We start from the raw sequence: 10,511 nt of genomic DNA on the forward strand, positions 1-10,511 counted from the left end.
AAAACAGGAGTGGTATTTGGCTTTGGGCATGGCTGAATCTAGGGGCTCAACAAATGTCGACAGGGACTATTTTTTTTTTTAGAGTTATCACCCTCAAAAAAGGCTTCCAAGTGGTGACCATAATGACTACCAGTACCTCCAGTTTGCATCCTACCAGTTTAATAGCCCCAGTAAAAAGAGAGAGCCTTGTTCCTGATAATCTCAGCAAAAGTCTATGGCTTAATTCTCATAGCTCATAAGCCAACAGCCCATTGCTGCCCCAGTCACTATGGCTAACAGTGGCATTCTTCTAGGTGAGGCTTGAAGTCCACTCCAGGAGCCAGCAAAGGGCCATCCATTTAGAACTATGTGAACTGATAGTGGGTGCAGGTGGTACCCTACACAGAAATAAAAATGCTATGAACAGGAAAAGGGAACTGTGTGTTGAAGATGTCCATTGATGGTGGACATTCTGGTTGGCTGGCCTCCAAGATAGCCAAATTCCAGGCTCCCAGGTGCTTCTGAAGAAAAATATGTCCAGAAATTGCTGTTTCAGAACCACTGGGACAGCAAGGCTAGAGTGGGGGAAAAAGAACTAGGAAGTGCTTTGTCTCACCATCTTTTTCTGAAGATGCATCAGCCATGATGTAGGTCATGAGTAAAGTCCCAGGTTCCTTTTAAAGTTTTGCATTTCCTAAATTGTCACTGCTTCTTTAGTGTGGCCCAGGAATCCAATGGAGACTGAAGCCAAAGAAAAGAGTCACATGGCAACACTCAGTAATTTGGTCTTACACTGATAGCTCACAGAGTCAGATGCTGGAGGATTTAGCAGAAGACAAGATCCCATCCTCAAGAAGCTTTTTGGCAAACAGTGATATGTCCCACACCTGACCCTTCCAACAGAGTGCTAGAGGGTTTGGGACCCAGGAATCCTGCAGAGTACAGAGGGGACCATCTTCATGGGCTGGCAGGACCCAGAAGTCTCCTCAGAGAGACTGAAACATGGAGGAGAATCTACTGAAGGTAGAAGTGAGGTTTTTCCAAGTGTGGAAAAGAGAACAAACAAAGGACTAATTGGAGATGAACATCATCAATTTGACTAAAGAATAAACTGGAAGTGAAAGTTGGTAATAAGATGAAAGCAAGGGGGAAAGAGAACAAACCCTTTTGTCCCCAAAGAGAAGAGTTCTAAGGTAGAGAATGAAAGTGTGATGTTTAAGCAGGGGGTCCTGAGAAAAAAAAATTAACATTGCTCAAGAAAGAGGTAAAAATGAGTTGTCCTCAAAGTAAGGATAAGTATTGGCAAGTTATTAGTTCTAACATATGGGAAAAACAAAATACTATGTGAAAGATACCTGAGAGACTAAAACAGTTAATTTTATATCTCAACTTGGAAAGTATGATGATTTTTGGATAAGATTAGCATTTGAATAAGTGAACTTCGAGTAAGCAGATTGCTCTCCATAAGGTGGTGGGCTTCATCCAATTAGTTGAAGGTCTGAATAGAACAAAGAGACTAGCCTCCACATAAAAGAGAGACCTTCTTCAATACATTGCTTTTGGATTTCATCTGCACTATCACCTTTCCTGGGTGGTCTTCTCAGAGTTTATCACCATCAGCTTTTCTGTGTCTTGAGCCTGATAGATCACACAGTGGATTAGAATTTACCAGTCTCCATGATCATGTGAGGCAATTTCTTATTATACACATACATACACACATGCACGTACACACACACTTTTCTCTGGGGAATTCTGAGTTGTACAGATTTTGGTATGGATAATGATACTAATTTTTTTAAAGATTTTATTTGATAGAAAGAAAGCATGAGTGAGAGAGAGCATGAGCAGGGGTTAGGGGCAGGGGGAGAAGCAGTCTTCTCGCTGAGTAGGGAGCCTAATGTGGGACTCAGTCCCAGGATTCTGGGACCATGACCTGGGCTGAAGGCAGACGCTTAACCACCTGAGCCACCAAGGCACCCTGAGAGTGCTTCTAGAAGAACAAAATTTTAAGGAGGAATTTTCTGAATTCATTCTGGGGTTTCTGGAATTCGTTTTCTAATCTGATTAGATTTAAAGACACTAATGATTTCTAGTAGTGTAGAGAGCAGTGATAGTCCATGGTGTGATGGGGCAATTGGGATAAGCAAAATATCACCATTGTTTATTCCTTTCCAAAACTTAGAAGAAACTAAGATCAGGATGACCATATTTATGATATGTTCAAACATTCTTGTCAAACTAGTAAGTATAATGAGATCGGTTGGTTGCTCCTAATGTTGCTAGATAAAGTGGGGAAAGAAAAGAATGAGTTCGTGGTTCAAATATCCAGCTCAAGAGTCCCAGAAATAGCTTGAAGTCTACATTTTTTTCTGAAAGAAACCCTTTTTCCTATGACCACAAGGCTGAAATTGTTAAAAATCAAACTCACAATCTCATTCTGTATCTGGCTGAAATACAATGTGAGTTGAACTCTTAACCTCATGGAGTGTCTACTATTAAAGGCATTGATTGGGAAGGAATAGAATCCTGAAAGGGATCAGGGAAGACCCTGATGGAGCTGGGAGCACTAGACCCCTAAATTCTGATAAATCATCTTTGACAGTGGAAGCAGTTTCTCTACCCTCAGTAAAAGTGACCTCTTTAACCCTGTCTGAAGCCTACATTGCCTGAGGAGAGGGCAGTGACCTCCCCCACTACCAAGCAAGACGATGCTGATTCTCTGAAGACCTACCCCCACCACCCCTCTTTGCCTCTAGACCTATATGTAGACTCAGTTCTCATCAGGACCCTAAAGGTGAGGTACAAAGTATGACCCATGAGGTGGTGTGCTATACTTCAAAAGAACTACTTGAGTTTTCTAATTCATGCAGAAAGAATATTTGTGGTAATGGATACTAAAGGTGTTGAATAATGATGGAAGAAACATAATGTTGGATCAGGCAGAATTTGTTGATATGGGCTAACTTTTAAAAAAAATTTTATTTAATGTTGCATCCTGGGGAGTTAGAAAGGGTCTAACACTTTGGTTGGTTGGTGGGCTGAAGCATGGGCCAAAAGTTGGCCCACAGTGAGTGAGAGAGAAATGCTGGATCTCCCTCAATTTCATGTGAAGAAAGGGATTCAAAGAAAGGGATGGTGGGATGCTGGAGTGGGGTTGTCATTTGAGACCCACTTACCCACCCTGGAAGAGTCCAGAAGACATGCCTATCCCCACCACTGTAAGAAGTAAATCTGTGAGGAGAATCTTAGAATCTTTGAAGAGCACTATGATCATTCTTTGTATGTTAGACCTTTCAGGAAGAACTGCAGTCTCTGAATTGGGAAACCTAATCACAATAAGAATAATTGGGTTCGGGGGTGTTAAATATCTAATTGTGGCACTCAACTGCCTAAGGCAAGGAGAGCCTGCATACCATAATAGATAGCAGAGTTAGCATAGTGATGGGGATAGGCTGACATGCACGGATCATGGTGTTGGCCTGTTGGTCATAGTGTGCCTAGAGGTGAAACAGATAGGAAGCCTATGAAATTCTTACTTGTTCTGGATAAGCAGAGAAGTTCTAGGTCAAGTGAACAAAAGTCTAATCTGAATTATAAAAATAGTCATGGCTTCTCCTCAAACTTGAGCCAGTTTGCAAACCCGGAGTTACTTAGATGAAAGGGAAGCTGGGACTATGGACTCTGAAAAACAATCTGAGGGGTTTGAAGTGGTAGGGGGTGGGAGGTTGGGGGAACCAGGTGGTGGGTATTAGAGAGGGCACAGATTGCATGGAGCACTGGGTGTGGTGAAAAAATAATGAATAATGTTATGCTGAAGAAAAAAAAAAAAGAAAGGGAAGCTGGGTACCTTTGAGGAAGTACCTCAGTACACACAAAATATTTATACTGTTAATTTTCCAAGGCTTCCTTAAAGGGACCTACAGCTTTATACTAGGATAATCGTGCACTGGGGAAAAGGAAAATAACATTTTGGGGGACCACCAGACACTGACTCTGAAGGGACAGTGGTTCCAGGAGACACAAACACAACTGTGGTCCTCCAGTGTGAGGAGGGGCTTATGGAGAGGTCAGGTGATCAATGGGGTTTTAACTGAGGTCCATCTCACAGGAAGTCGGGTGGATCCCTGAATCCACCATGTGGTTGTTTCCTCAGCTTTGGAATGAATAACTGTAAAAGACATACTGAGAAGCTGGCAGAATATCACACTTGTTCCTTGATCTATGGAGTAAGGGATATTATGGTGGAAAAAGCCAAGAGGCACTGCCTTTACCTAGGAAAATAGTAAACTGAATGCAATCCTGCATTCCCAGAGGGAATCACAGAGATTAGGTCCCCATTGAAGACTTGAAGGTTGCAGAGATGGTGATTCCCACCACATCCCCACTCAACTCTTCTGTCTGGCCTGGACAGAACACTGAACAACAGAAGATTATTGTAAGCGTAACAAGATGGTGACTCCAAATGCAGTGACTCTACCAGATGTACTTTAATTACTTGAACAAATTAACACATTGCCTGGTATCTGCTTTGCAGCTACTGATTTGGAAAATGCCTTTTCCTCCATCCCTATTCATAAGGTCCACCAGGAGCAGTTTGTTTTCTAGTGGCAAGGCCAGCATTACACCTTTACTGCCCTGCCTCAGGGATATATCAACTCTCCAGGCCTATGTCATAATTTAATTCATGGGGATCTTGATCATAAGATCACTTTCCCCTCCACAAGATATCACACTATTCCATTACATTAATGACATTGTGCTGAGTGAACCTAGTGATCAAGAGAAATCAATTACTCTAGACTTATTGGTAAGACATTTACATGCTAGGCAATGAGCAAAAATCTAACCAATATCAGGGGCCTCCTACATTGGTGAAATTTGTAGGGATTCAGTAGGTCAGATACATTGAGATACCCCTTCTAAGGTAAAGCATAAATTGTCGCTTTACCTCTTGCAACCAAAGAAGAGGTATAACCTAGTGGGCCTCATTGGATTTTGGAGGCAACATATTCCCCATTTGAGTGTGCTATTCTGGCCCATTTACTAAGTGACCCAAAAAGTTGCTACATGTATCCCAGGACAGAAGGCTCTATAATAGGTCCAGCCTGCTATATAAGCTTCTCTGCCACTTGGGCCATATGATCCAGCAGGAGTTTGAAGTATCAGTGGCAGATAGGGATGCTGTTGGGAGACTGTGGCAGGCCCTTAAATGTAAATTATAGCATAGGCCCTTAGGGTTTTGGAACAAAGTACTTCCGTCCTTGGTAGAGAACTATTTTCCTTTTGAGAAGCAGTTTCTGGCCCAATGCTGGAACTTGTAGATACTGACCACTAGACCATGGGCCACCAAGTTACCATATGACCTGAGCTGCCCATCATTAACTGAGTGTTATCTGATATACCAAAACATAAAATTGAGCATGTACATACAGCAGCACTCCATCATCCTATGGACATTAGTATATATGAGTTTGGGCTCAAGCAGGCCCTGAAGAAACAAATACATGAAGTATCGCAATGCCCTTGGTTCACTCCAACCCAGCCACACCACCTTCTATCTCCCAGTTTTCACCTATGGACTCAGGAGGAGTTCTTTATGATCAATTGACCAAGGAAGAGGAAACTCAGCCCTGGTTTATAGGTGGTTCTGTATCGTATGCAGTCACTATTTGAAAGTAGACAGTGGTAGCACTATAGTTCCTTCTTGGGGAATCCTTGAAGGAATGTGAGGAAGAGGATTTCCTCCCAGAACTTTAAGCAGTGCACCTAGTTGTTCATTTTGCTTAGAAGGAAAAATGGCCACATGTACAGTTATATTTTGATTCATAGCTATGGGCAATCATTTGATTGGAGGATCAGGGACTTGGAAGGAACATGATTGGAGAACTGGTGACAAGGAAGTCTGGAGAAGAAATGTGTGGATAAACCTCTCTGATTGAGTGAAAAAGTGAAGATACTTGTGTTCCATGTCAATGCCCACCAAAAGGAAATCTCAGCAGAAGAGGATTTTAATAATGCAGTATGTAGAAGGACTTATTCTGTGAATACCAATCAGCTTCTTTTCCTAGCCACCCCTGTCATCTCCAAATCACTGCTTGACAAAGCAGCCATGGTGGCTGGCATAGCGGTTATGCATGGGGCTAGCAACATGGACTCATAGTCACCAAGGCCAACCTGGCTATGGCCACTGCTGAGTGCCCAAACTGCGACAGCAGAGACCAACAATAAATTCCCAATATGGCACCATTCCCCAGGGTGATAACCAGCTACTTGTGTTGGGTTGATTACATTGGACCACTTCTGTCATGGAAGGTGCTGAATTTTGTTCTTATTGGAATAGACACTATTGTGGATACAGATTTGCTTTTCCTGTATGCAATGCCTCTACCAAAAATATCATCCATGTACCTTCAGAATGTATTATCCATAGTACTCCACAAAACATTGTTTCTGATCAAGGAACTAACTTAACAGCAAATAAAGTGCATCAGTGGCTTCATGCTATGGAATTCACTGGTCTAACCTTGTTTCCTACCATCCTGAAGCATCTGGCTTTATAAAATAGCGGACTAGCCTTTGAGGATTTGATTTCAGTGCCAGACAGATAGAAATGCTTTGTAAGACTAGGAAAATTCTTTGCAGGAGGTTGTATATGTTCTGAGTCAACCAATATATGATGCTGTTTCTTCCAAAGCGGGGATTCACAGGTCTAGGAATCTAGGACTAGAAATAGGAGGAGTAGCTCTACTCACCTGCTAGTAAAATTTTTGCTTCCTGTCCACACAACTTATACTTAGAGGTTTTAGTTCTAACTAGAGGAATGTTTCCAATAGGAGACATAACAATGATTTCGTTGAACTGGAAGAGAAGACTGCCACCTGACCATTTTGGATTCCTTATGCCTCTGAATCAACAACAGACAAGTAAGGGACCTTACTGTGTTGGCTGAGGTAATGAATCCTGATTACCAAGGGAAACTTGAATGACCACTCTGTAATGGAGGTCAGGAGGAGTATGTCTGGAACCCCAGCAATACCTGAAATTAAGGTTAACGGAAAACTAAAACAATCCAATCCAGACAAGGCTGCTAATGGCCCAAACCTTTCAGGAATGAAGATTAGGTCACCCCACTGTGTAAAGAACCATCATCAGCTGAAGTGCTTGTTGAGGGCAAAGGAGATACAGAATGGGTAGTGGAAGAAGGTAGTTACAAATACCATCTCTGACCATGTGACTAGACACAGAAATAGAACTGTAATTGTCATATTTTTCTCTTATTTTGTTATGAATATTTGTCTATGTATATATTGAGCAAATATCTATGTTTTCTTCGCTCTTATCCCCTTATTATGTAACATAAGATGTGTTTATTTTATATCATAGTATTTAAGTATTGTTAACTTTATATGGAACTTTATATAAAACAGTACTTAAGTTACAAGACATTAAGAGAAAACTAAACATTACAAAAACATTGCATCCTCTTCTGGAGAAAGGGTTAGTGGATTTTCCATTGTATATAGAATTGTTGTATCATGTTATATAGAAGTATGACCTTGTTGTTGCCTTTATTTGGAGATTAAGTATGATTTAAGGAAATGTGTGTGGGTGACAAAGGGTGAACTTGTGATGATTAATTTAATATGCCAGTTTGGAGGATATTTGGATAAAATTAACATTGAAATCAATGAACTTTGTGTAACTGGATTTCCCTTCAAAATGTGGGTGATCCTCATCTAATCAGTTGAAGGTCTGAATAGAAAAATACTGGCCTCTCTGATCAAAAGGAGATTCACCAGCAGACTGCCTTTGGGATTCAACTGCACCATCAGCTGTCCTGAGCCTTAAGCCTGCCAACTCCCATGGTGGATTTGGACTTGCCAGTCTCCAGAGTCAGAGGAACCATTTTCCTATAACAAATCTTTCTTCCTTTCTCTCTCTCTCTCTCTATATATATATATGCACTTCCTTTTGTTTCTGTGTCTCTGGATGACCCTGACTAATACAGTGAGGAATATCATCAGCATACTGAAAGGGACTGCTAAGGTAATGATGTGGAAGCAATGTTGCCATTCAACATTTAACCAATGCAATGCTTTATCATGATATGGAAACTTTAAGTTTAAATGTTATCCAGTCAGTTGACTTAAGATTAGTTGTGCCAAATGATTATCATGTATGTCCCATCAGAATTTTAATACCTAGAGCTGTAATTCCTAAACTACACTGAGGTGCTTCAGGGCACTACTACAAACTTCTAGGGACTCAAGGGAAGCACAAGAGACATCTGTCTGACATAGAGGGAAGCAGCAACCACTGCTGGACATTTGAGTGGGCTACTGCTAGTAAGTTATTTGGACCTAACTACTTAATAAATGCAGTCATTAGGTATTTTTTGGTCTGGGAGTGCTGTGAAAAAAATTACTAAGACACCTAGGGTCTATGAACTGAGGAAGTTTGAGAACCTCTGATGTAGTGTTTTATTAATATTTTGCATTTAAAGTGTGGGCTGTTTTAGTAATATTGTGCATGTTGACTGTGAAAAGGTTTTCAGACTCTCATTTTTTTATGAACTTGATTGTTTTTACAAATGCTAGTTAAGGGGCACCTGGGTGGCTCAGTGGGTTGAGCCTCTGCCTTCGGCTCAGGTCATGATCCCAGAGTCTTGGGATCGAGCCCTGCATCGGGCTCTCTGCTTGGCAGGGAGCCAGCTTCCTCCTCTCTCTCTCTCTTTCTCTGCTTGCCTCTCTGCCTACTTGTGATCTCTCCCTCTAGTCAAATAAATAAAATCTTTTTAAAAAATGCTAGTTAAGTATATTATTGAATGCCACTCTGTTGGAATTTGTCTTATCTTTTTCTTATGATTAGACTGGAACTTTTGGGGAGGAAGATCACAGAGGTTAAGTGTATTTTTGTCACATTATAACAAGAGTTCATACTATCTACATGATCTTTGACTGTTAATCTTGATTTTAATCGAAAGTTGAGGCAATGTGTGTCAGGCCTCTCTACTATGAAGTTACTCTTTCCCCCCTCCTTTCCATACTGTACTCTACAGAAGGAAGTCACAATACACAGCCCACTCTGAAGTAGTGGAGAATTATATTCCACCTCCTTGAATGCAGAGTATATTTATTTGGGATTTTTCTGCACAGGAAATTTGTCTTTTGTACCCCATTTACTACTTTATTTAGTCATTTATGTATACCAATACGGATCCACTTTTTACTTTGGATTTAATCCAAAACTTTTTTTTTTCATTTTATTGCTCAAGTTTTCCAGCTGTGATCATTGGGTACTTCCTGCTTCTTTCTGTGTCCCTTTGACATACCTTTATCAATGTGTGTGTGTGAGTGTGTGTGTGTGTGTGTGTATGTGTGTGATGAGTGGTGAGAATGTAACTGAAATTTTGTGTTCTTTGATAGTATCTCTCCTTTCCCCCAAGCTTCAGCCTCTGGAAATCATCATTCTACCCTCTGTTTCTAAGAGTTTGACTTAATTTTAATTTAGATTTTTAGATTTCACATGGGAGTAAGATCATGTGATATTTGCCTATGCCTGGCTTATTTAATTTAGCACAATGACCTCCAAGTTCATCTATGTTGTTGCAAAAAGCAAGATATCCTTCCTTTTAAAGTTGGAATGATATTCCACTGCATATACCACAGTTTCTTTTTTTTTTTTAAGATTTTATTTATTTATTTGACAGAGAGAGATCACAAGCAGACAGAAAGAGTGAGTGAAGCAGGCTTCCTGCTGAGTAGAGAGCCCTATGTGGGACTCGATCCGATGACCTTGAAATCACGACCTGAGCCAAAGGCAGTGGCTTAACCCACTGAGCCACTCAGGTGCCCATACCACAGTTTCTTAATTCATTTATCTGTCAATAGACACTTAGGTTGTTTCCATATCTTGGCTTTTGTGAAAAATGTTGCAATGAAAGTATCTCTTTGAAATAGTTTATTTCCTTTGGATACATAGCCAGAATTGGATTGCTAGGTCATTTTTAATTTTTTAAGGAGCCTCCATACTATTTTTTTACAGTGATTGTACCACTTTACTTTCCTACCAGCACTGCAAAGGGGTTCCTTTTTCTCAACATTCTTGCCAACATTTGCTATCTTTAGAATTTTTAATAATATCCCTCCTAACAAGTGTGAGGTGATATCTCCTTGTGGTTTTGATTTGCATTTCCCTGATGATTCGGTAACTAGTTAAGCGTCTTTTCATAAATTTGTGGGCCATTTGTAGGTGTTCTTTAGATGTCTATTCAGTTCTTTCACCCATTTTTAAATTTTTTTTTGTTTCTTGATATTGATTTGTATGAGTTCCTTATTTATTTTCAATATTAGCTTTTGATTGCATATATGCTTTGGAAATATTCTCTTCCATTCTCTGATTTACCTTTTCATTCTGTTAGTTGTTTCCTTTGTTTTGCAGAAGTTTTTAGTTTGATGTAGTCCTACTGGCTGAATTTTTCTTTCCCCTTAAATGTTTTAAAATTTTTATAAAATTAGTCTTATGATCAA

This window comes from Neovison vison, chromosome 11 (assembly GCF_020171115.1).
Source record: "Neovison vison isolate M4711 chromosome 11, ASM_NN_V1, whole genome shotgun sequence".
Taxonomy (NCBI): Eukaryota; Metazoa; Chordata; class Mammalia; order Carnivora; family Mustelidae; genus Neogale; species Neogale vison.